Source organism: Nerophis ophidion, linkage group LG25 (genome assembly GCF_033978795.1).
Source record: "Nerophis ophidion isolate RoL-2023_Sa linkage group LG25, RoL_Noph_v1.0, whole genome shotgun sequence".
In the NCBI taxonomy this organism is placed as follows: Eukaryota; Metazoa; Chordata; class Actinopteri; order Syngnathiformes; family Syngnathidae; genus Nerophis; species Nerophis ophidion.
Window position 1 is genome coordinate 37,070,156 of NC_084635.1, and position 21,850 is coordinate 37,092,005.

A 21,850-nucleotide genomic window follows, 5' to 3' on the forward strand; every position below is an offset into this window, starting at 1 on the left:
TCGGGCTCCAGTACTCTGGAATGCCCTCCCGGTAACAGTTCGAGATGCTACCTCAGTAGAAGCATTTAAGTCTCACCTTAAAACTCATCTGTATACTCTAGCCTTTAAATAGACCTCCTTTTTAGACCAGTTGATCTGCCGCTTCTTTTCTTTTTCTCCTATGTCCTCCCCCTCCCTTGTGGAGGGGGTCCGGTCCGATGACCATGGATGAAGTACTGGCTGTCCAGAGTCGAGACCCAGGATGGACCGCTTGTCGGGACCCAGGATGGACCGCTCGCCTGTGTATCGGTTGGGGACATCTCTACGCTGCTGATCCGCCTCCGCTTGAGATGGTTTCCTGTGGACGGGACTCTCGCTGCTGCCTTGGATCCGCTTTGAACTGAACTCTTGCGGCTGTGTTGGAGCCACTATGGATTGAACTTTCACAGTATCATGTTACACCCGCTCCACATCCATTGCTTTCGGTCCCCTAGAGGGGGGGGGGGTTGCCCACTTCTGAGGTCCTCTCCAAGGTTTCTCATAGTCAGCATTGTCACTGGCGTCCCACTGGATGTGAATTCTCCCTGCCCACTGGGTGTGAGTTTTCCTTGCCCTTTTGTGGGTTCTTCCGAGGATGTTGTAGTCGTAATGATTTGTGCAGTCCTTTGAGACATTTGTGATTTGGGGCTATATAAATAAACATTGATTGATTGATTGAATGATATCATATTGCGTGGTTTAGAGATGTCCAATATTCATACTTGCCAACCCTCACAGATTTTCCGGGAGACTCCCGAAATTCAGCGCCTCTCCCAAAAATCTCCCGAAATTCAGGCTGAGCTGGAGGCCACGCCCCCTCCAGCTCCATGCGGACCAGAGTGACGTGTCGACATCCTGTTTTCACGTCCGCTTTCCCACAACATAAACAGCGTGTCTGCCCAATGACGTTACAACTGTAGAATGACCGAGGACGAGTTACATATATACACACATATGTAACTGTCGCCGTTACATATATATTGTTTTAGTCGCTCGTTCTCCCGAAATGATTACCAAAATAACAGAAAACGAGCCAACAGAACACGCCTGATCGCACTCGAAGATAACACTAACACTTAGCAAGGACTATGGACAAGAAATAATCACGTAACTTTGGCATGAAACAAAGAATTTACATAGCATGTGGCATGAAGCAAATAATGACGCCAGGCCGACTGACTGGCGAAGACAGGCTTAAAAAAATAATGCCTCTGATTAGTGCTCGGGAAGCAGGTGAGCGGGCGAACACTCATCAGAGACAGGTGGAAATAATAAGTAACCATGGTAACTAAAGCAAACAAGGGTGCACAAAAACAGGAACTAGTGGAGTCCAAAACTAACAGAACATAAGAAAACATGATCCTGACCACGGATCATGACAGTAATATTGTACATGGTCATTGGGATTTGTTATATATTGTATTTATTATATGCAAATACAATATAATGAAATAAAATATATTATATATAGTATACATAATATGTAAATATTACATATATGTTATATTTGATATTGCTACTATCTACATTGGTGGTAAAAGTGCAACATAGTAACCAAGTTTCAGATTGTGTCCAAAGTTAAAGTCTCAGATATCATGAGATTTTTTGCTAATGCTTGTTGGTCTAGTGGTATGATTCTTGCTTAGGGTGCGAGAGGTCCGGGGTTCAATTCCCGGACAAGCCCTTTCCTTTTTCAGGCATGAGTTTTTCCGCTACACCACAGTCGTGTGTCTTTTCCTGTATGACTTACGACTTAATTTTAAACTTCAACCTCTCTTTTTCAACAAAAATCTATCAAATCGAATCATACAATGTGTACTATTGGATCCCTTTGTTCTACTTTGATGTTAGCAGGTTCCATGGTGTAATGGTTAGCACTCTGGACTTTGAATCCAGTGATCCAAGTTCAAGTCTTGGTGGAACCTACTTGTGAAAGTTGTGATCTTCATTTGATTTACTTTTTGCAAGCCTTGGTGTTTGTATTCCTTTTTTCAATCATGACTTCTGACCTCAAACACACAGTTACATTTCTGGCGTGAGACTTACTCGATACTTTTAGCTCATGTGTCCCGTGAAAAACCGTCCGAGCTGAACTCTCTAATAACTGAAGTTCTTTGGGTGAATTGGTTCTAGGACTGAGCTCATAAGCCTTAGTTCATTTTAGTATTACAAAAAAATTGCAATAAATCCAATTTGGGTTCAGAGTGCAATATGGAAGCCCAGTTTCAGATTGTGTCCCTTATTAAAATGTCACATTTATTGAGATTCTTCGTCTAGTTGTATGATTATTGCCTGGGGGGCAAGTGGTCTGGGGTTCAATTCCTTGAACAGCTCTTGTTTATACATGCATGAAAAGTGTAGTTAATCAAAATTTGTGTTAATTTTTAAAATTTTGTAAAGCCAAATTCAGGGCTTGTTAGTCTAGTAGTATGATTCTAGCTCAATGTAGGAGCTCTCTGTTTTAGGACGGAGTTTGTAATCCTTAGTTATTTTATGCATAAAAATAGCCAAACATCTACATTGGTGGTAAAAGTGCAACATAGTAACCAAGTTTCAGATTGTGTCCCCTGTTAAAATCTCAACTGTCATGAGATTCTTTGCTGAAACATGATTTTGCAGGGCTTGTTGGTCTAGTCGTATGATTCTCGCTTAGGGTGCGAGAGGTCCCGGGTTCAATTCCCGGACAAGCCCTTCTTTCTTTCTTTCAGGCATGAGTTTTTCCGTTAGTCCACAGTCGTGTGTCTTTTCCTGTATGACCTTCACTTAATTGTAAACTTTAACTTCTCTTTTTCTCACGGCACACATTCAATGGATCAACAAAAATCTATCAAATCGAATCAAACAATGTGTACTATTGGACCCCTTTGTTCTACTTGGCTATTTGCAGGTTCCATGGTGTAATGGTTAGCACTCTGGACTCTGAATCCAGTGATCCAAGTTCAAGTCTTGGTGGAACCTACTTGTGAAAGTTGTGATCTTCATTTGATTTACTTTTTGCAAGCCTTGGTGTTTGTATTCCTTTTTTCAATCATGACTTCTGACCTCAAACACACAGTTTCATTTGTGACGTGAGATTTGCTTGAAACTTTTAGCTCATGTGTCCCGTGTTCTCGATCTTCTTGTAATGGGACATTCATCCTCCACTGTTGCCGTTTTTAATATAAAGTAGTGTAAAGTTCTTACTTATATCTGTCAGTAAACTCGCCATGAAAGCTCTAAAATATACCGGTGTGATGAGTTTACATTATTCACCCAAGGAACTTTAGTTATTAGAGAGTTCAAGTCTTGGTGGAACCTACTTTTTTAGTCTGTCATCCCCTCAGTTACTTCAAGCATGAAAAAGGCAATGAATAAAAACTTGTCTTAATAAATGTGCAGTTCCAGATTGTGGACCCCCCAAAAAATATACAATTTTTTCAGAATTTTGGAAAGCCACACTCAGGGCTTGTTGGTCTAGTAGTATGATTCTCGCTTTGGGTGCGAGAGGTCCCGGGTTCAATTCCTGGACAAGCCCTTTAGATAACAACTTCATTGTCAACTCTTAGCTCAAATTTCTAAACGAAACACACTCATTAAGAATCAATTAAGAATCATTTAAATCAAATATACAGTGGTACCTCAATTTACGATCTCTCTGTTTTAGGACAGAGTTTGTAATCCTTAGTTCTTTTATGCATAAAAATAGCCAAGTATCTACATTTATGGTTAAAGTGCAACATAGTAACCAAGTTTCAGATTGTGTCCCCTGTTAAAATGTCACATTTCATGAGACTTTTTGTTGACAAGTGAATTTGCAAGGCTGGTTGGTCTAGTCATATGAGTCTCACTTTGGGTGTGAGAGGTCCCGCGTTCAATTCCCGGACAAGCCCTTGTCTTTCTCCAGCATTAGTCCACAGTCGTGTGAGTCTATTCCTGTTTCACTTGCCAATGAAATTTAAATTTTAACCTCTATTTTTCTTTTTGCCTTTGTTTTACACAGCCTACTGCAGGTTCCATGGTGTAATGGTTAGCACTCTGGACTCTGAATCCAGTGATCCATGTTCAAGTCTTGGTGGAACCTACTTGTGAAACCTATGAACTCCCTTTTATTTACTTTTCGAAAGCCCTGGTGTTTGTACGGTATTCCTTTTTTTCAATCATACCTTTTTCCTCACACAGTTATAAGTCTTGTCATTTTTTTTTAAACTTCAGACCTGATTTTAAGCCCTTTAGCTCCATTTTCATAAAGGCGCACACTCAAAGGATCAATGAAAACCAACCAAGTCCTACCAAGCACTGTGTACAGTAGTATCTTGGTACAATGCTTAGCACTCTGTCCTTAGAGTCTAGCAATCTAGGCTCGAGTCTTGGTAGAACCTACTTGTAATGTTGTAGTGTTTAGTCTGTCATCCCCTCAGTTACCTTATGAATGAAAAAGGCAATGAATAATAACTTGTTTTAAAAGTGCAGTGTTGTAAACCAGTTTTAGATTATGACCCCTGTTTGTTTATTCATCACTTTTGACCTCATACACACACTTGTCTTTACATTTGTGACTTGAGACTTAGTGTTAAACTTTACCTCAATTTTCCAGAGAACAGACACTCAAGGAATCAATGAAAATCTATGAAATCAAATACTGTTGTACTTAAATCTACCACCACAATTGGTTCTAGGACTGAGCTCATAAGCCTGAGTTCATTTTGGTATTAAAACATTGCAGTGAATCCAATTTGGGTTCAAAGTGCAATATGGAAGCCCAGTTTCAGATTGTGTCTCCTATTAAAATATCACATTTATTGAGACTCTTGCCAAATCCCAATGGTCTGGGGTTCAATTCCTGATAAATGCTCTTGTTCATGTATGCATGAAAAGTGTAGTGAATCCAGATTGTGCCCCCCCCCCAAAAAATGTCTATTTTTTTCACAATTTTGGAATGCTGAAATCAGGGCTTGTTGGTCTAGTGGTATGATTCTCGCTTTGGGTGCGAGAGGTCCTGGGTTCAATTCCCAGACAAGCCCTTTAGATAACATCTTCATTGTCAACTCTTAGCTCAGATGACTAAACTGGACACACCCAAAGGATCATTTAAATCAAAAATACAGTGGTACCTCGATTTACGAGTACTCTGTTTTAGAACAGTTTGTAATCATTTGTTCTTTTATGTATAAAAATAGTCATTTATGCAAAAAAAAGTGTAGTGAATCAACATTTGTGTTAATGAAAAAGTAGTTCCAGAGTGTGTTTCCCAAAAAATCTAATTTTTTTTCAGAAGTCTGGAATGCAGAATGCAGGGCTTGTTATTCTAGTCGTATGATTCTCGCTTAGGGTGCGAAATGTCTCGTGTTCAATTCCCCGAAAAGACCTTCTCTTTTTCAGGCATGAGATTCTCCGTTAGTCCACAGTCGTGTGTCTTTTCCTGTATGACTTATGACTTAATTGTAAACTTTAACTTCTCTTTTTCTCACGGCACACACTCAATGGATCAACAAAAATCTATCAAATCGAATCAAACAATGTGTACTATTGGACCCCTTTGTTTTACTTTGATGTTTGCAGGTTCCATGGTGTAATGGTTAGCACTCTGGACTCTGAATCCAGTGATCCAAGTTCAAGTCTTGGTGGAACCTACTTGTGAAAGTTGTGATCTTCATTTGATTTACTTTTTGCAAGCCTTGGTGTTTGTATTCCTTTTTTCAATCATGACTTCTGACCTCAAACACACAGTTACATTTGTGGCGTGAGACTTACTCGATACTTTTAGCTCATGTGTCCCGTGAAAAACCGTCCGAGCTGAACTCTCTAATAACTAAAGTTCCTTGGGTGAATTGGTTCTAGGACTGAGCTCATAAGCCTTAGTTCATTTTAGTATTACAAAAAAATTGCAGTAAATCCAATTTGGGTTCAGAGTGCAATATGGAAGCCCAGTTTCAGATTGTGTCCCTTATTAAAATGTCACATTTATTGAGATTCTTCGTCTAGTTGTATGATTATTGCCTGGGGGGCAAGTGGTCTGGGGTTCAATTCCTTGAACAGCTCTTGTTTATATATGCATGAAAAGTGTAGTTAATCAAAATTTGTGTTAATTTTTAAAATTTTGTAAAGCCAAATTCAGGGCTTGTTAGTCTAGTATTATGATTCTAGCTCAATTTAGGAGCTCTCTGTTTCAGGACGGAGTTTGTAATCCTTAGTTCTTTTATGCATAAAAATAGCCAAACATCTACATTGGTGGTAAAAGTGCAACATAGTAACCAAGTTTCAGATTGTGTCCCCTGTTAAAATCTCAACTGTCATGAGATTCTTGGCTGAAACATGATTTTGCAGGGCTTGTTGGTCTAGTGGTATGATTCTCGCTTAGGGTGCGAGAGGTCCCGGGTTCAATTCCCGGACAAGCCCTTCTTTCTTTCAGGCATGAGTTTTTCCATTAGTCCACAGTCGTGTGTCTTTTCCTGTATGACCTTCACTTCATTTTAAACTTTAACTTCTTTTTTTCTCACGGCACACACTCAATGGATCAACAAAAATCTATCAAATCGAATCAAACAATGTGTACTATTGGACCCTTTTGTTCTACATGGCCTTTTGCAGGTTCCATGGTGTAATGGTTAGCACTCTGGACTCTGAATCCAGTGATCCAAGTTCAAGTCTTGGTGGAACCTACTTGTGAAAGTTGTGATCTTTATTTCATTTACTTTTTGCAAGTCTTGGTGTTTGTATTCCTTTTTTCAATCATGACTTCTGACCTCAAACACACAGTTACATTTGTGACGTGAGACTTACTCGATACTTTTAGCTCATGTGTCCCGTGTTCTCGATCTTCTTGTAATGGGACATTCATCCTCCGCTGTTGCCGTTTTTAATATAAAGTAGTGTAAAGTTCTTACTTATATCTGTCAGTAAACTCGCCATGAAAGCTCTAAAATATACCGGTGTGATGAGTTTATATTATTCACCCAAGGAACTTTAGTTATTAGAGAGTTCAAGTCTTGGTGGAACCTACTTTTTTAGTCTGTCATCCCCTCAGTTACTTCAAGCATGAAAAAGGCAATGAATAAAAACTTGTCTTAATAAATGTGCAGTTCCGGATTGTGGACCCCCCAAATAATATACAATTTTTTCAGAATTTTGCAAAGCCACACTCAGGGCTTGTTGGTCTAGTAGTATGATTCTCGCTTTGGGTGCGAGAGGTCCCGGGTTCAATTCCTGGACAAGCCCTTTAGATAACAACTTCATTGTCAACTCTTAGCTCAAATTTCTAAACGGGACACACTCATTAAGAATCAATTAAGAATCATTTAAATCAAATACACAGTGGTACCTCAATTTATGAGCTCCCTTTTTCAGGACGGAGTTTGTAATCCTTAGTTCTTTTATGCATAAAAATAGCCAAGTATCTACATTTATGGTTAAAGTGCAACATATTAACCAAGTTTCAGATTGCGTCCCCTGTTAAAATGTCACATTTCATGAGACTTTTTGTTGACAAGTGAATTTGCAAGGCTTGTTGGTCTAGTCATATGAGTCTCACTTTGGGTGTGAGAGGTCCGCGTTCAATTCCCGGGCAAGCCCTTGTCTTTCTCCAGCATTAGTCCACAGTCGTGTGAGTCTATTCCTGTTTCACTTGCCAATGAATTTTAAATTTTAACCTCTATTTTTCTTTTTGCCTTTGTTTTACACAGCCTACTGCAGGTTCCATGGTGTAATGGTTAGCACTCTGGACTCTGAATCCAATGATCCATGTTCAAGTCTTGGTGGAACCTACTTGTGAAACCTATGAACTCCCTTTTATTTACTTTTCGAAAGCCTTGGTGTTTGTACGGTATTCCTTTTTTCAATCATACCTTTTTCCTCACACAGTTATAAGTCTTGTCATTTTTTTTAAACTTCAGACCTGATTTTAAGCCCTTTAGCTCCATTTTCCTAAAGGCGCACACTCAAAGGATCAATGAAAACCAATCAAGTCCTACCAAGCACTGTGTACAGTAGTATCTTGGTACAATGCTTAGCACTCTGTCCTTAGAGTCTAGCAATCTAGGCTCGAGTCTTGGTAGAACCTACTTGTAATGTTGTAGTGTTTAGTCTGTCATCCCCTCAGTTACCTTATGAATGAAAAAGGCAATGAATAATAACTTGTTTTAAAAGTGCAGTGTTGTAAACCAGTTTTAGATTATGACCCCTGTTTGTTTATTCATCACTTTTGACCTCATACACACACTTGTCTTTACATTTGTGACTTGAGACTTAGTGTTAAACTTTACCTCAATTTTCCAGACAACAGACACTCAAGGAATCAATGAAAATCTATGAAATCAAATACTGTTGTACTTAAATCTACCACCACAATTGGTTCTAGGACTGAGCTCATAAGCCTGAGTTCATTTTGGTATTAAAACATTGCAGTGAATCCAATTTGGGTTCAAAGTGCAATATGGAAGCCCAGTTTCAGATTGTGTCTCCTATTAAAATATCACATTTATTGAGATTCTTGCAAAATCCCAATGGTCTGGGGTTCAATTCCTGATAAATGCTCTTGTTCATTTATGCATGAAAAGTGTAGTGAATCAAAATGTGTGTTAATAAATGTGCACTTCCAGATTGTGGCCCCCCCAAAAAATGTATATTTTTCTCACAATTTTGGAATGCTGAAATCAGGGCTTGTTGGTCTAGTGGTATGATTCTCGCTTTGGGTGCGAGAGGTCCTGGGTTCAATTCCCAGACAAGCCCTTTAGATAACAACTTCATTGTCAACTCTTAGCTCAAATGACTAAACTGGACACACCCAAAGGATCATTTAAATCAAAAATACAGTGGTACCTCGATTTACGAGTACTCTGTTTTAGAACAGTCTGTAATCATTTGTTCTTTTATGCATAAAAATAGTCATTTATGCACAAAAAAAGTGTAGTGAATCAAAATTTGTGTTAATGAAAAAGTAGTTCCAGAGTGTGTTTCCCCAAAAAATCTAAATTTTTTTCAGAAGTCTGGAATGCAGAATGCAGGGCTTGTTATTCTAGTCGTATGATTCTCGCTTTGGGTGCGAGAGGTCCTGGGTTCAATTCCCAGACAAGCCCTTTAGATAACAACTTCATTGTCAACTCTTAGCTCAAATGACTAAACTGGACACACCCAAAGGATCATTTAAATCAAAAATACAGTGGTACCTCGATTTACGAGTACTCTGTTTTAGAACAGTCTGTAATCATTTGTTCTTTTATGCATAAAAATAGTCATTTATGCACAAAAAAAGTGTAGTGAATCAAAATTTGTGTTAATGAAAAAGTAGTTCCAGAGTGTGTTTCCCAAAAAATCTAAATTTTTTTTCAGAGGTCTGGAATGCAGAATGCAGGGCTTGTTATTCTAGTCGTATGATTCTCGCTTAGGGTGCGAAATGTCTGGGGTTCAATTCCCCGAAAAGACCTTCTCTTTTTCAGGCATGAGATTCTCCGTTAGTCCACAGTCGTGTGTCTTTTCCTGTATGACTTATGACTTAATTGTAAACTTTAACTTCTCTTTTTCTCATGGCAAACATTTAAAGTATCAACAAAAATCTATTAAATCGAATCAAACAATGTGTACTATTGGATCCCTTTGTTTTACTTTGATGTTTGCAGGTTCCATGGTGTAATGGTTAGCACTCTGGACTCTGAATCCAGTGATCCAAGTTCAAGTCTTGGTGGAACCTATTTGTGACATGAGATTTGCTTGAAACATTTAAATTTGTCAGAATTTTGGCAGACAACATTTAGGGCTTGTTGGTCTAGTAGTATGATTCTTGCTTTGGGTGTGAGAGGTCTCAAGTTCAATTCCCGGTAAAGCCCTTTAGATAACAACTTGATTGTCAACTCTTAACTCAAATTTCTAAACTGCATACACTCAAAGGTTCAATTAAAATAATTTAAATCAAATATACAGTGTTACCTCAATTTATGAGCTCCCTGTTTCAGGACGGAGTTTGTAATCCTTAGTTCTTTTATGCTTAAAAATAGTCAAACATCTACATTGGTGGTAAAAGTGCAACATAGTAACCAAGTTTCAGATTGTGTCCCCTGTTAAAATCTCAACTGTCATGAGATTCTTTGCTGAAACATGATTTTGCAGGGCTTGTTGGTCTAGTCGTATGATTCTCGCTTAGGGTGCGAGAGGTCCCGGGTTCAATTCCCGGACAAGCCCTTCTTTCTTTCAGGCATGAGTTTTTCCATTAGTTCACAGTCGTGTGTCTTTTCCTGTATGACTTATGACTTAATTGTAAACTTTAACTTCTCTTTTTCTCACGGCACACACTCAATGGATCAACAAAAATCTATCAAATCGAATCAAACAATGTGTACTATTGGACCCTTTGTTCTACATGGCCTTTTGCAGGTTCCATGGTGTAATGGTTAGCACTCTGGACTCTGAATCCAGTGATCCAAGTTCAAGTCTTGGTGGAACCTACTTGTGAAAGTTGTGATCTTCATTTGATTTACTTTTTGCAAGTCTTGGTGTTTGTATTCCTTTTTTCAATCATGACTTCTGACCTCAAACACACAGTTACATTTGTGACATGAGATTTGCTTGAAATTTTTAGCTCATGTGTCCCGTGTTCTCGATTTATTCTTGTAATGGGACATTCATCCTCCGCTGTTGCCATTTTTGATATAAAGTAGTGTAAAGTTCTTACTTATATCTGTCAGTAAACTCGCCATGAAAGCTCTAAAATATACCGGTGTAATGAGTTTACATTATTCACCCAAGGAACTTTAGTTATTAGAGAGTTCAAGTCTTGGTGGAACCTACTTTTTTAGTCTGTCATCCCCTCAGTTACTTCAAGCATGAAAAAGGCAATGAATAAAAACTTGTCTTAATAAATGTGCAGTTCCAGATTGTGGACCCCCCAAAAAATATACAATTTTTTCAGAATTTTGGAAAGCCACACTCTGGGCTTGTTGGTCTGGTAGTATGATTCTCGCTTTGGGTGTGAGAGGTCCCGGGTTCAATTCCTGGACAAGCCCTTTAGATAACAACTTCATTGTCAACTCTTAGCTCGAATTTCTAAACGGGACACACTCATTAAGAATCAATTAAGAATCATTTAAATCAAATACACAGTGGTACCTCAATTTACGAGCTCTCTGTTTTAGGACAGAGTTTGTAATCCTTAGTTCTTTTATGCATAAAAATAGCCAAGTATCTAAATTTATGGTTAAAGTGCAACATAGTAACCAAGTTTCAGATTGCGTCCCCTGTTAAAATGTCACATTTCATGAGACTTTTTGTTGACAAGTGAATTTGCAAGGCTTGTTGGTCTAGTCGTATGAGTCTCACTTCGTGTGCGAGAGGTCCTGTGTTCAATTCCCGGACAAGCCCTTGTCTTTCTCCAGCATTAGTCCACAGTCGTGTGAGTCTATTCCTGCATCACTTGCCAACGAAATTCAAATTTTAACCTCTATTTTTCTTTTTGCCTTTGTTTTACACAGCCTACTGCAGGTTCCATGGTGTAATGGTTAGCACTCTGGACTCTGAATCCAATGATCCATGTTCAAGTCTTGGTGGAACCTACTTGTGAAACCTATGAACTCACTTTTATTTACTTTTCGAAAGCCTTGGTGTTTGTACGGTATTCCTTTTTTCAATCATACCTTTTTCCTCACACAGTTATAAGTCTTGTCATTTTTTTTAAACTTCAGACCTGATTTTAAGCCCTTTAGCTCCATTTTCATGAAGGCGCAGACTCAAAGGATCGATGAAAATCAATCAAGTCCTACCAAGCACTGTGTACAGTAGTATCTTGGTACAATGCTTAGCACTCTGTCCTTAGAGTCTAGCAATCTAGGCTCAAGTCTTGGTAGAACCTACTTGTAATGTTGTAGTGTTTAGTCTGTCATCCCCTCAGTTACCTTATGAATGAAAAAGGCAATGAATAATAACTTGTTTTAAAAGTGCAGTGTTGTAAACCAGTTTTAGATTATGACCCCTGTTTGTTTATTCATCACTTTTGACCTCATACACACACTTGTCTTTACATTTGTGACTTGAGGCTTAATGTCAAACTTTACCTCAATTTTCCAGAGAACAGACACTCAAGGAATCAATGAAAATCTATGAAATCAAATACTGTTGTACTTAAATCTACCACCACAATTGGTTCTAGGACTGAGCTCATAAGCCTGAGTTCATTTTGGTATTAAAACATTGCAGTGAATCCAACTTGGGTTCAAAGTGCAATATGGAAGCCCAGTTTCAGATTGTGTCTCCTATTAAAATATCACATTTATTGAGACTCTTGCAAAATCCCAATGGTCTGGGGTTCAATTCCTGATAAATGCTCTTGTTCATGTATGCATGAAAAGTGTAGTGAATCAAAATGTGTGTTAATAGATGTGCACTTCCAGATTGTGGACCCCCCAAAAAATGTCTATCTTTTTCACAATTTTGGAATGCTGAACTCAGGGCTTGTTGGTCTAGTGGTATGATTCTCGCTTTGGGTGCGAGAGGTCCTGGGTTCAATTCCCAGACAAGCCCTTTAGATAACAACTTCATCGTCAACTCTTAGCTCAAATGACTAAACTGGACACACCCAAAGGATCATTTAAATCTAAAATACAGTGGTACCTCCATTTACGAGTATTCTGTTTTAGAACAGTTTGTAATCATTTGTTCTTTTATGTATAAAAATAGTCATTTATGCCAAAAAAAGTGTAGTGAATCAAAATTTGTGTTAATGAAAAAGTAGTTCCAGAGTGTGTTTCCCAAAAAATCTAAAATTTTTTCAGAGGTCTGGAATGCAGAATGCAGGGCTTGTTATTCTAGTCGTATGATTTTCGCTCAGGGTGCGAAATGTCTGGGGTTCAATTCCCCGAAAAGACCTTCTCTTTTTCAGGCATGAGATTCTCCGTTAGTCCACAGTCGTGTGTCTTTTCCTGTATGACTTATGACTTAATTGTAAACTTTAACTTCTCTTTTTCTCACGGCACACACTCAATGCATCAACAAAAATCTATCAAATCGAATCAAACAATGTGTACTATTGGATCCCTTTGTTCTACATGGCCTTTTGCAGGTTCCATGGTGTAATGGTTAGCACTCTGGACTCTGAATCCAGTGATCCAAGTTCAAGTCTTGGTGGAACCTACTTGTGAAAGTTGTGATCTTCATTTGATTTACTTTTTGCAAGCCTTGGTGTTTGTATTCCTTTTTTCAATCATGACTTCTGACCTCAAACACACAGTTTCATTTGTGACATGAGATTTGCTTGAAACTTTTAACTTTTTGTCAGAATTTTGGCAGACAACATTTAGGGCTTGTTGGTCTAGTAGTATGATTCTCGCTTTGGGTGTGAGAGGTCCCAAGTTCAATTCCCGGAAAAGCCCTTTTGATAACAACTTGACTGTCAACTCTTAGCTCAAATTTCTAAACTGCATACACTCAAAGGTTCAATTAAAATAATTTAAATCAAATATTCAGTGTTACCTCAATTTATGAGCTCCCTTTTTCAGGACGGAGTTTGTAATCCTTAGTTCTTTTATGCATAAAAATAGCCAAACATCTACATTGGTGGTAAAAGTGCAACATAGTAACCAAGTTTCAGATTGTGTCCCCTGTTAAAATCTCAACTGTCATGAGATTCTTTGCTGAAACATGATTTTGCAGGGCTTGTTGGTCTAGTCGTATGATTCTCGCTTAGGGTGCGAGAGGTCCCGGGTTCAATTCCCGGACAAGCCCTTCTTTCTTTCAGGCATGAGTTTTTCCATTAGTTCACAGTCGTGTGTCTTTTCCTGTATGACCTTCACCTAATTTTAAACTTTAACTTCTCTTTTTCTCACGGCACACATTCAATGGATCAACAAAAATCTATCAAATCGAATCAAACAATGTGTACTATTGGACCCCTTTGTTTTACTTTGATGTTAGCAGGTTCCATGGTGTAATGGTTAGCACTCTGGACTCTGAATCCAGTGATCCAAGTTCAAGTCTTGGTGGAACCTACTTGTGAAAGTTGTGATCTTCATTTGATTTACTTTTTGCAAGCCTTGGTGTTTGTATTCCTTTTTTCAATCATGACTTCTGACCTCAAACACACAGTTACATTTGTGACATGAGACTTACTCGAAACTTTTAGCCCATGTGTCCCGTGTTCTCGATCTTCTTGTAATGGGACATTCATCCTCCGCTGTTGCCGTTTTTAATATAAAGTAGTGTAAAGTTCTTACTTATATCTGTCAGTAAACTCGCCATGAAAGCTCTAAAATATACCGGTGTAGTGAGTTTACATTATTCACCCAAGGAACTTTAGTTATTAGAGAGTTCAAGTCTTGGTGGAACCTACTTTTTTAGTCTGTCATCCCCTCAGTTACTTCAAGCATGAAAAAGGCAATGAATAAAAACTTGTCTTAATAAATGTGCAGTTCCAGATTGTGGACCCCCCAAAAAATATACAATTTTTTCAGAATTTTGGAAAGCCACACCCAGGGCTTGTTGGTCTAGTAGTATGATTCTCGCTTTGGGTGCGAGAGGTCCCGGGTTCAATTCCTGGACAAGCCCTTTAGATAACAACTTCATTGTCAACTCTTAGCTCAAATTTCTAAACGGGACACACTCATTAAGAATCAATTAAGATCAATTAAGAATCATTTAAATCAAATATACAGTGGTACCTCAATTTACTATCTCTCTGTTTTAGGACAGAGTTTGTAATCCTTAGTTCTTTTATGCATAAAAATAGCCAAGTATCTAAATTTATGGTTAAAGTGCAACATAGTAACCAAGTTTCAGATTGCGTCCCCTGTTAAAATGTCACATTTCATGAGACTTTTTGTTGACAAGTGAATTTGCAAGGCTGGTTGGTCTAGTCGTATGAGTCTCACTTTGGGTGTGAGAGGTCCCGCGTTCAATTCCCGGACAAGCCCTAGTCTTTCTCCAGCATTAGTCCACAGTCGTGTGAGTCTATTCCTGTATCACTTGCCAATGAAATTTAAATTTTAACCTCTATTTTTCTTTTTGCCTTTGTTTTACACAGCCTACTGCAGGTTCCATGGTGTAATGGTTAGCACTCTGGACTCTGAATCCAATGATCCATGTTCAAGTCTTGGTGGAACCTACTTGTGAAACCTATGAACTCCCTTTTATTTACTTTTCGAAAGCCTTGGTGTTTGTACGGTATTCCTTTTTTCAATCATACCTTTTTCCTCACACAGTTATAAGTCTTGTCATTTTTTTCAAACTTCAGACCTGATTTTAAGCCCTTTAGCTCCATTTTCATAAAGGTGCACACTCAAAGGATCAATGAAAACCAACCAAGTCCTACCAAGCACTGTGTACAGTAGTATCTTGGTACAATGCTTAGCACTCTGTCCTTAGAGTCTAGCAATCTAGGCTCGAGTCTTGGTAGAACCTACTTGTAATGTTGTAGTGTTTAGTCTGTCATCCCCTCAGTTACCTTATGAATGAAAAAGGCAATGAATAATAACTTGTTTTAAAAGTGCAGTGTTGTAAACCAGTTTTAGATTATGACCCCTGTTTGTTTATTCATCACTTTTGACCTCATACACACACTTGTCTTTACATTTGTGACTTGAGACTTAATGTTAAACTTTACCTCAATTTTCCAGACAACAGACACTCAAGGAATCAATGAAAATCTATGAAATCAAATACTGTTGTACTTAAATCTACCACCACAATTGGTTCTAGGACTGAGCTCATAAGCCTGAGTTCATTTTGGTATTAAAACATTGCAGTGAATCCAATTTGGGTTCAAAGTGCAATATGGAAGCCCAGTTTCAGATTGTGTCTCCTATTAAAATATCACATTTATTGAGACTCTTGCAAAATCCCAATGGTCTGGGGTTCAATTCCTGATAAATGCTCTTGTTCATTTATGCATGAAAAGTGTAGTGAATCAAAATGTGTGTTAATAGATGTGCACTTCCAGATTGTGGCCCCCCCAAAAAAATGTCTATTTTTTTCACAATTTTGGAATGCTGTACTCAGGGCTTGTTGGTCTAGTGGTATGATTCTCGCTTTGGGTGCGAGAGGTCCTGGGTTCAATTCCCAGACAAGCCCTTTAGATAACAACTTCATTGTCAACTCTTAGCTCAAATGACTAAACTGGACACACCCAAAGGATCATTTAAATCAAAAATACAGTTGTACCTCGATTTACGAGTACTCTGTTTTAGAACAGTTTGTAATCATTTGTTCTTTTATGTATAAAAATAGTCATTTATGCAAAAAAAAGTGTAGTGAATCAAAATTTGTGTTAATGAAAAAGTAGTTCCAGAGTGTGTTTCCCAAAAAATCTAAATTTTTTTCAGAAGTCTGGAATGCAGAATGCAGGGCTTGTTATTCTAGTCGTATGATTCTCGCTTAGGGTGCGAAATGTCTCGGGTACAATTCCCCGAAAAGACCTTCTCTTTTTCAGGCATGAGATTCTCCGTTAGTCCACAGTCGTGTGTCTTTTCCTGTATGACTTATGACTTAATTGTAAACTTTAACTTCTCTTTTTCTCATGGCAAACATTTAAAGTATCAACAAAAATCTATTAAATCGAATCAAACAATGTGTACTATTGGATCCCTTTGTTGTACTTTGATGTTTGCAGGTTCCATGGTGTAATGGTTAGCACTCTGGACTCTGAATCCAGTGATCCAAGTTCAAGTCTTGGTGGAACCTATTTGTGACATGAGATTTGCTTGAAACATTTAACTTTTTGTCAGAATTTTGGCAGACAACATTTAGGGCTTGTTGGTCTAGTAGTATGATTCTTGCTTTGGGTGTGAGAGGTCCCAAGTTCAATTCCCGGTAAAGCCCTTTTGATAACAACTTGACTGTCAACTCTTAGCTCAAATTTCTAAACTGCATACACTCAAAGGTTCAATTAAAATCATTTAAATCAAATATACAGTGTTACCTCAATTTATGAGCTCCCTGTTTCAGGACGGAGTTTGTAATCCTTAGTTCTTTTATGCATAAAAATAGCCAAACATCTACATTGGTGGTAAAAGTGCAACATAGTAACCAAGTTTCAGATTGTGTCCCCTGTTGAAATCTCAACTGTCATGAGATTCTTTGCTGAAACATGATTTTGCAGGGCTTGTTGGTCTAGTGGTATGATTCTCGCTTAGGGTGCGAGAGGTCCCGGGTTCAATTCCCGGACAAGCCCTTCTTTCTTTCAGGCATGAGTTTTTCCATTAGTTCACAGTCGTGTGTCTTTTCCTGTATGACCTCCACCTAATTTTAAACTTTAACTTCTCTTTTTCTCACGGCACACACTCAATGGATCAACAAAAATCTATCAAATCAGATCATACAATGTGTACTATTGGACCCCTTTGTTCTACATGGCCTTTTGCAGGTTCCATGGTGTAATGGTTAGCACTCTGGACTCTGAATCCAGTGATCCAAGTTCAAGTCTTGGTGGAACCTACTTGTGAAAGTTGTGATCTTCTTTTGATTTACTTTTAGCAAGTCTTGGTGTTTGTATTCCTTTTTTCAATCATGACTTCTGACCTCAAACACACAGTTACATTTGTGACATGAGATTTGCTTGAAACTTTTAGCTCATGTGTCCCGTGTTCTCGATCTTCTTGTAATGGGACATTCATCCTCCGCTGTTGCCATTTTTAATATAAAGTAGTGTAAAGTTCTTACTTATATCTGTCAGTAAACTCGCCATGAAAGCTCTAAAATATACCGGTGTGATGAGTTTACATTATTCACCCAAGGAACTTTAGTTATTAGAGAGTTCAAGTCTTGGTGGAACCTACTTTTTTAGTCTGTCATCCCCTCAGTTACTTCAAGCATGAAAAAGGCAATGAATAAAAACTCGTTTTAAAAGTGCAGTGTTGTAAACCAGTTTTAGATTATGACCCCTGTTTGTTTATTCATCACTTTTGACCTCATACACACACTTGTCTTTACATTTGTGACTTGAGACTTAGTGTTAAACTTTACCTCAATTTTCCAGACAACAGACACTCAAGGAATCAATGAAAATCTATGAAATCAAATACTGTTGTACTTAAATCTACCACCACAATTGGTTCTAGGACTGAGCTCATAAGCCTGAGTTCATTTTGGTATTAAAACATTGCAGTGAATCCAATTTGGGTTCAAAGTGCAATATGGAAGCCCAGTTTCAGATTGTGTCTCCTATTAAAATATCACATTTATTGAGACTCTTGCAAAATCCCAATGGTCTGGGGTTCAATTCCTGATAAATGCTCTTGTTCATTTATGCATGAAAAGTGTAGTGAATCAAAATGTGTGTTAATAGATGTGCACTTCCAGATTGTGGCCCCCCCAAAAAATGTCTATTTTTTTCACAATTTTGGAATGCTGAACTCAGGGCTTGTCGGACTAGTGGTATGATTCTCGCTTTGGGTGCGAGAGGTCCTGGGTTCAATTCCCGGACAAGCCCTTTAGATAACAACTTCATTGTCAACTCTTAGCTCAAATGACTAAACTGGACACACCCAAAGGATCATTTAAATCAAAAATACAGTGGTACCTCGATTTACGAGTACTCTGTTTTAGAACGGTTTGTAATCATTTGTTCTTTTATGTATAAAAATAGTCATTTATGCAAAAAAAAAAGTGTAGTGAATCAAAATTTGTGTTAATGAAAAAGTAGTTCCAGAGTGTGTTTCCCAAAAAATCTAATTTTTTTTCAGAAGTCTGGAATGCAGAATGCAGGGCTTGTTATTCTAGTCGTATGATTTTGGCTTAGGGTGCGAAATGTCTCGGGTTCAATTCCCCGAAAAGACCTTCTCTTTTTCAGGCATGAGATTCTCCGTTAGTCCACAGTCGTGTGTCTTTTCCTGTATGACTTATGACTTAATTGTAAACTTTAACTTCTCTTTTTCTCATGGCAAACATTAAAAGTATCAACAAAAATCTATTAAATCGAATCAAACAATGTGTACTATTGGATCCCTTTGTTGTACTTTGATGTTTGCAGGTTCCATGGTGTAATGGTTAGCACTCTGGACTCTGAATCCAGTGATCCAAGTTCAAGTCTTGGTGGAACCTATTTGTGAAAGTTGTGATCTTCATTTGATTTACTTTTTGCAAGCCTTGGTGTTTGTATTCCTTTTTTCAATCATGACTTCTGACCTCAAACACACAGTTACATTTGTGACATGAGATTTGCTTAAAACTTTTAGCTCATGTGTCCCGTGTTCTTGATCTTCTTGTTGTGGGACATTCATCCTCCGCTGTTGCTGTTTTTAATATAAAGTAGTGTAAAGTTCTTACTTATATCTGTCAGTAAACTCGCCATGAAAGCTCTAAAATATACCGGTGTGATGAGTTTACATTATTCACCCAAGGAACTTTAGTTATTAGAGAGTTCAAGTCTTGGTGGAACCTACTTTTTTAGTCTGTCATCCCCTCAGTTACTTCAAGCATGAAAAAGGCAATGAATAAAAACTTGTCTTAATAAATGTGCAGTTCCAGATTGTGGACCCCCCAAAAAATATACAATTTTTTCAGAATTTTGGAAGACCGCACTCAGGGCTTTTTGGTCTAGTAGTATGATTCTCGCTTTGGGTGCGAGAGGTCCCGGGTTCAATTCCCGGACAAGCCCTTTAGATAACAACTTCATTGTCAACTCTTAGCTCAAATTTCTAAACGGGACACACTCATTAAGAATCAATTAAGATCAATTAAGAATCATTTAAATCAAATATACAGTGGTACCTCAATTTACGAGCTCTCTGTTTTAGGACAGAGTTTGTAATCCTTAGTTCTTTTATGCATAAAAATAGCCAAGAGTCTAAATTTATGGTTAAAGTGCAACATAGTAACCAAGTTTCAGATTGCGTCCCCTGTTAAAATGTCACATTTCATGAGACTTTTTGTTGACAAGTGAATTTGCAAGGCTTGTTGGTCTAGTCATATGAGTCTCACTTTGGGTGTGAGAGGTCCTGCGTTCAATTCCCAGACAAGCCCTTGTCTTTCTCCAGCATTAGTCCACAGTCATGTGAGTCTATTCCTGTATCACTTGCCAATGAATTTTAAATTTTAACCTCTATTTTTCTTTTTGCCTTTGTTTTACACAGTCTACTGCAGGTTCCATGGTGTAATGGTTAGCACTCTGGACTCTGAATCCAATGATCCATGTTCAAGTCTTGGTGGAACCTACTTGTGAAACCTATGAACTCACTTTTATTTACTTTTCGAAAGCCTTGGTGTTTGTACGGTATTCCTTTTTTCAATCATACCTTTTTCCTCACACAGTTATAAGTCTTGTCATTTTTTTTAAACTTCAGACCTGATTTTAAGCCCTTTAGCTCCATTTTCCTAAAGGTGCACACTCAAAGGATCAATGAAAACCAACCAAGTCCTACCAAGCACTGTGTACAGTAGTATCTTGGTACAATGCTTAGCACTCTGTCCTTAGAGTCTAGCAATCTAGGCTCAAGCCTTGGTAGAACCTACTTGTAATGTTGTAGTGTTTAGTCTGTCATCCCCTCAGTTACCTTATGAATGAAAAAGGCAATGAATAATAACTTGTTTTAAAAGTGCAGTGTTGTAAACCAGTTTTAGATTATGACCCCTGTTTGTTTATTCATCACTTTTGACCTCATACACACACTTGTCTTTACATTTGTGACTTGAGACTTAGTGTTAAACTTTACCTCAATTTTCCAGACAACAGACACTCAAGGAATCAATGAAAATCTATGAAATCAAATACTGTTGTACTTAAATCTACCACCACAATTGGTTCTAGGACTGAGCTCATAAGCCTGAGTTCATTTTGGTATTAAAACATTGCAGTGAATCCAATTTGGGTTCAAAGTGCAATATGGAAGCCCAGTTTCAGATTGTGTCTCCTATTAAAATATCACATTTATTGAGACTCTTGCAAAATCCCAATGGTCTGGGGTTCAATTCCTGATAAATACTCTTGTTCATTTATGCATGAAAAGTGTAGTGAATCAAAATGTGTGTTAATAGATGTGCACTTCCAGATTGTGGCCCCCCCCCCAAAAAATGTCAATCTTTTTCACAATTTTGGAATGCTGAACTCAGGGCTTGTTGGTCTAGTGGTATGATTCTCGCTTTGGGTGCGAGAGGTCCTGGGTTCAATTCCCAGACAAGCCCTTTAGATAACAACTTGATCGTCAACTCTTAGCTCAAATGACTAAACTGGACACACCCAAAGGATCATTTAAATCAAAAATACAGTCGTACCTCGATTTACGAGTACTCTGTTTTAGAACAGTTTGTAATCATTTGTTCTTTTATGCATAAAAATGGTCATTTATGCAAAAAAAAGTGTAGTGAATCAACATTTGTGTTAATGAAAAAGTAGTTCCAGAGTGTGTTTCCCAAAATATCTAAATTTTTTTCAGAAGTCTGGAATGCAGAATGCAGGGCTTGTTATTCTAGTCGTATGATTCTCGCTTAGGGTGCGAAATGTCTCGGGTTCAATTCCCCGAAAAGACCTTCTCTTTTTCAGGCATGAGATTCTCCGTTAGTCCACAGTCGTGTGTCTTTTCCTGTATGACTTATGACTTAATTGTAAACTTTAACTTCTCTTTTTCTCATGGCAAACATTTAAAGTATCAACAAAAATCTATTAAATCGAATCAAACAATGTGTACTATTGGATCCCTTTGTTTTACTTTGATGTTTGGGGGTTCCATGGTGTAATGGTTAGCACTCTGGACTCTGAATCCAGTGATCCAAGTCTTGGTGGAACCTACTAGTGAAAGTTGTGATCTTCATTTGATTTACTTTTTGCAAGCCTTGGTGTTTGTATTCCTTTTTTCAATCATGACTTCTGACCTCAAACACACAGTTTCATTTGTGACGTGAGATTTGCTTAAAACATTTAACTTTTTGTCAGAATTTTGGCAGACAACAT

General features: G+C 38.0%; 1 protein-coding gene and 28 non-coding genes across 33 annotated transcripts in view; 28 read left to right on the forward strand and 1 right to left on the reverse strand.

The window, feature by feature from the left end:
* The window catches only part of LOC133542827 (ephrin type-A receptor 6-like), a 223,251-nt gene that overhangs the window by 81,213 nt on the left and 120,188 nt on the right, over window positions 1–21,850 (reverse strand). The gene's annotated exons all lie outside the window — the stretch shown is intronic.
* trnaq-uug (transfer RNA glutamine (anticodon UUG)) lies at window positions 1,872–1,943 on the forward strand. Its single transcript has one exon. It is a non-coding gene; the product is annotated as a tRNA-Gln (tRNA).
* trnap-agg (transfer RNA proline (anticodon AGG)) lies at window positions 2,638–2,709 on the forward strand. The gene has a single exon. It is a non-coding gene; the product is annotated as a tRNA-Pro (tRNA).
* Window positions 2,905–2,976, forward strand: trnaq-cug (transfer RNA glutamine (anticodon CUG)). Its single transcript has one exon. It is a non-coding gene; the product is annotated as a tRNA-Gln (tRNA).
* Window positions 3,461–3,532, forward strand: trnap-ugg (transfer RNA proline (anticodon UGG)). Its single transcript has one exon. It is a non-coding gene; the product is annotated as a tRNA-Pro (tRNA).
* trnaq-cug (transfer RNA glutamine (anticodon CUG)) lies at window positions 4,007–4,078 on the forward strand. Its single transcript has one exon. It is a non-coding gene; the product is annotated as a tRNA-Gln (tRNA).
* Window positions 4,947–5,018, forward strand: trnap-ugg (transfer RNA proline (anticodon UGG)). Its single transcript has one exon. It is a non-coding gene; the product is annotated as a tRNA-Pro (tRNA).
* Window positions 5,556–5,627, forward strand: trnaq-cug (transfer RNA glutamine (anticodon CUG)). The gene has a single exon. It is a non-coding gene; the product is annotated as a tRNA-Gln (tRNA).
* On the forward strand, window positions 6,322–6,393 carry trnap-agg (transfer RNA proline (anticodon AGG)). The gene has a single exon. It is a non-coding gene; the product is annotated as a tRNA-Pro (tRNA).
* On the forward strand, window positions 6,585–6,656 carry trnaq-cug (transfer RNA glutamine (anticodon CUG)). Its single transcript has one exon. It is a non-coding gene; the product is annotated as a tRNA-Gln (tRNA).
* trnap-ugg (transfer RNA proline (anticodon UGG)) lies at window positions 7,141–7,212 on the forward strand. Its single transcript has one exon. It is a non-coding gene; the product is annotated as a tRNA-Pro (tRNA).
* Window positions 8,650–8,721, forward strand: trnap-ugg (transfer RNA proline (anticodon UGG)). The gene has a single exon. It is a non-coding gene; the product is annotated as a tRNA-Pro (tRNA).
* Window positions 8,997–9,068, forward strand: trnap-ugg (transfer RNA proline (anticodon UGG)). Its single transcript has one exon. It is a non-coding gene; the product is annotated as a tRNA-Pro (tRNA).
* Window positions 9,608–9,679, forward strand: trnaq-cug (transfer RNA glutamine (anticodon CUG)). Its single transcript has one exon. It is a non-coding gene; the product is annotated as a tRNA-Gln (tRNA).
* On the forward strand, window positions 10,096–10,167 carry trnap-agg (transfer RNA proline (anticodon AGG)). Its single transcript has one exon. It is a non-coding gene; the product is annotated as a tRNA-Pro (tRNA).
* trnaq-cug (transfer RNA glutamine (anticodon CUG)) lies at window positions 10,359–10,430 on the forward strand. The gene has a single exon. It is a non-coding gene; the product is annotated as a tRNA-Gln (tRNA).
* trnap-ugg (transfer RNA proline (anticodon UGG)) lies at window positions 12,427–12,498 on the forward strand. Its single transcript has one exon. It is a non-coding gene; the product is annotated as a tRNA-Pro (tRNA).
* trnaq-cug (transfer RNA glutamine (anticodon CUG)) lies at window positions 13,036–13,107 on the forward strand. The gene has a single exon. It is a non-coding gene; the product is annotated as a tRNA-Gln (tRNA).
* trnap-agg (transfer RNA proline (anticodon AGG)) lies at window positions 13,627–13,698 on the forward strand. Its single transcript has one exon. It is a non-coding gene; the product is annotated as a tRNA-Pro (tRNA).
* trnaq-cug (transfer RNA glutamine (anticodon CUG)) lies at window positions 13,890–13,961 on the forward strand. The gene has a single exon. It is a non-coding gene; the product is annotated as a tRNA-Gln (tRNA).
* trnap-ugg (transfer RNA proline (anticodon UGG)) lies at window positions 14,446–14,517 on the forward strand. The gene has a single exon. It is a non-coding gene; the product is annotated as a tRNA-Pro (tRNA).
* On the forward strand, window positions 15,967–16,038 carry trnap-ugg (transfer RNA proline (anticodon UGG)). Its single transcript has one exon. It is a non-coding gene; the product is annotated as a tRNA-Pro (tRNA).
* Window positions 16,576–16,647, forward strand: trnaq-cug (transfer RNA glutamine (anticodon CUG)). The gene has a single exon. It is a non-coding gene; the product is annotated as a tRNA-Gln (tRNA).
* trnap-agg (transfer RNA proline (anticodon AGG)) lies at window positions 17,066–17,137 on the forward strand. The gene has a single exon. It is a non-coding gene; the product is annotated as a tRNA-Pro (tRNA).
* trnaq-cug (transfer RNA glutamine (anticodon CUG)) lies at window positions 17,329–17,400 on the forward strand. Its single transcript has one exon. It is a non-coding gene; the product is annotated as a tRNA-Gln (tRNA).
* Window positions 18,934–19,005, forward strand: trnaq-cug (transfer RNA glutamine (anticodon CUG)). Its single transcript has one exon. It is a non-coding gene; the product is annotated as a tRNA-Gln (tRNA).
* Window positions 19,490–19,561, forward strand: trnap-ugg (transfer RNA proline (anticodon UGG)). Its single transcript has one exon. It is a non-coding gene; the product is annotated as a tRNA-Pro (tRNA).
* On the forward strand, window positions 20,046–20,117 carry trnaq-cug (transfer RNA glutamine (anticodon CUG)). The gene has a single exon. It is a non-coding gene; the product is annotated as a tRNA-Gln (tRNA).
* On the forward strand, window positions 21,013–21,084 carry trnap-ugg (transfer RNA proline (anticodon UGG)). The gene has a single exon. It is a non-coding gene; the product is annotated as a tRNA-Pro (tRNA).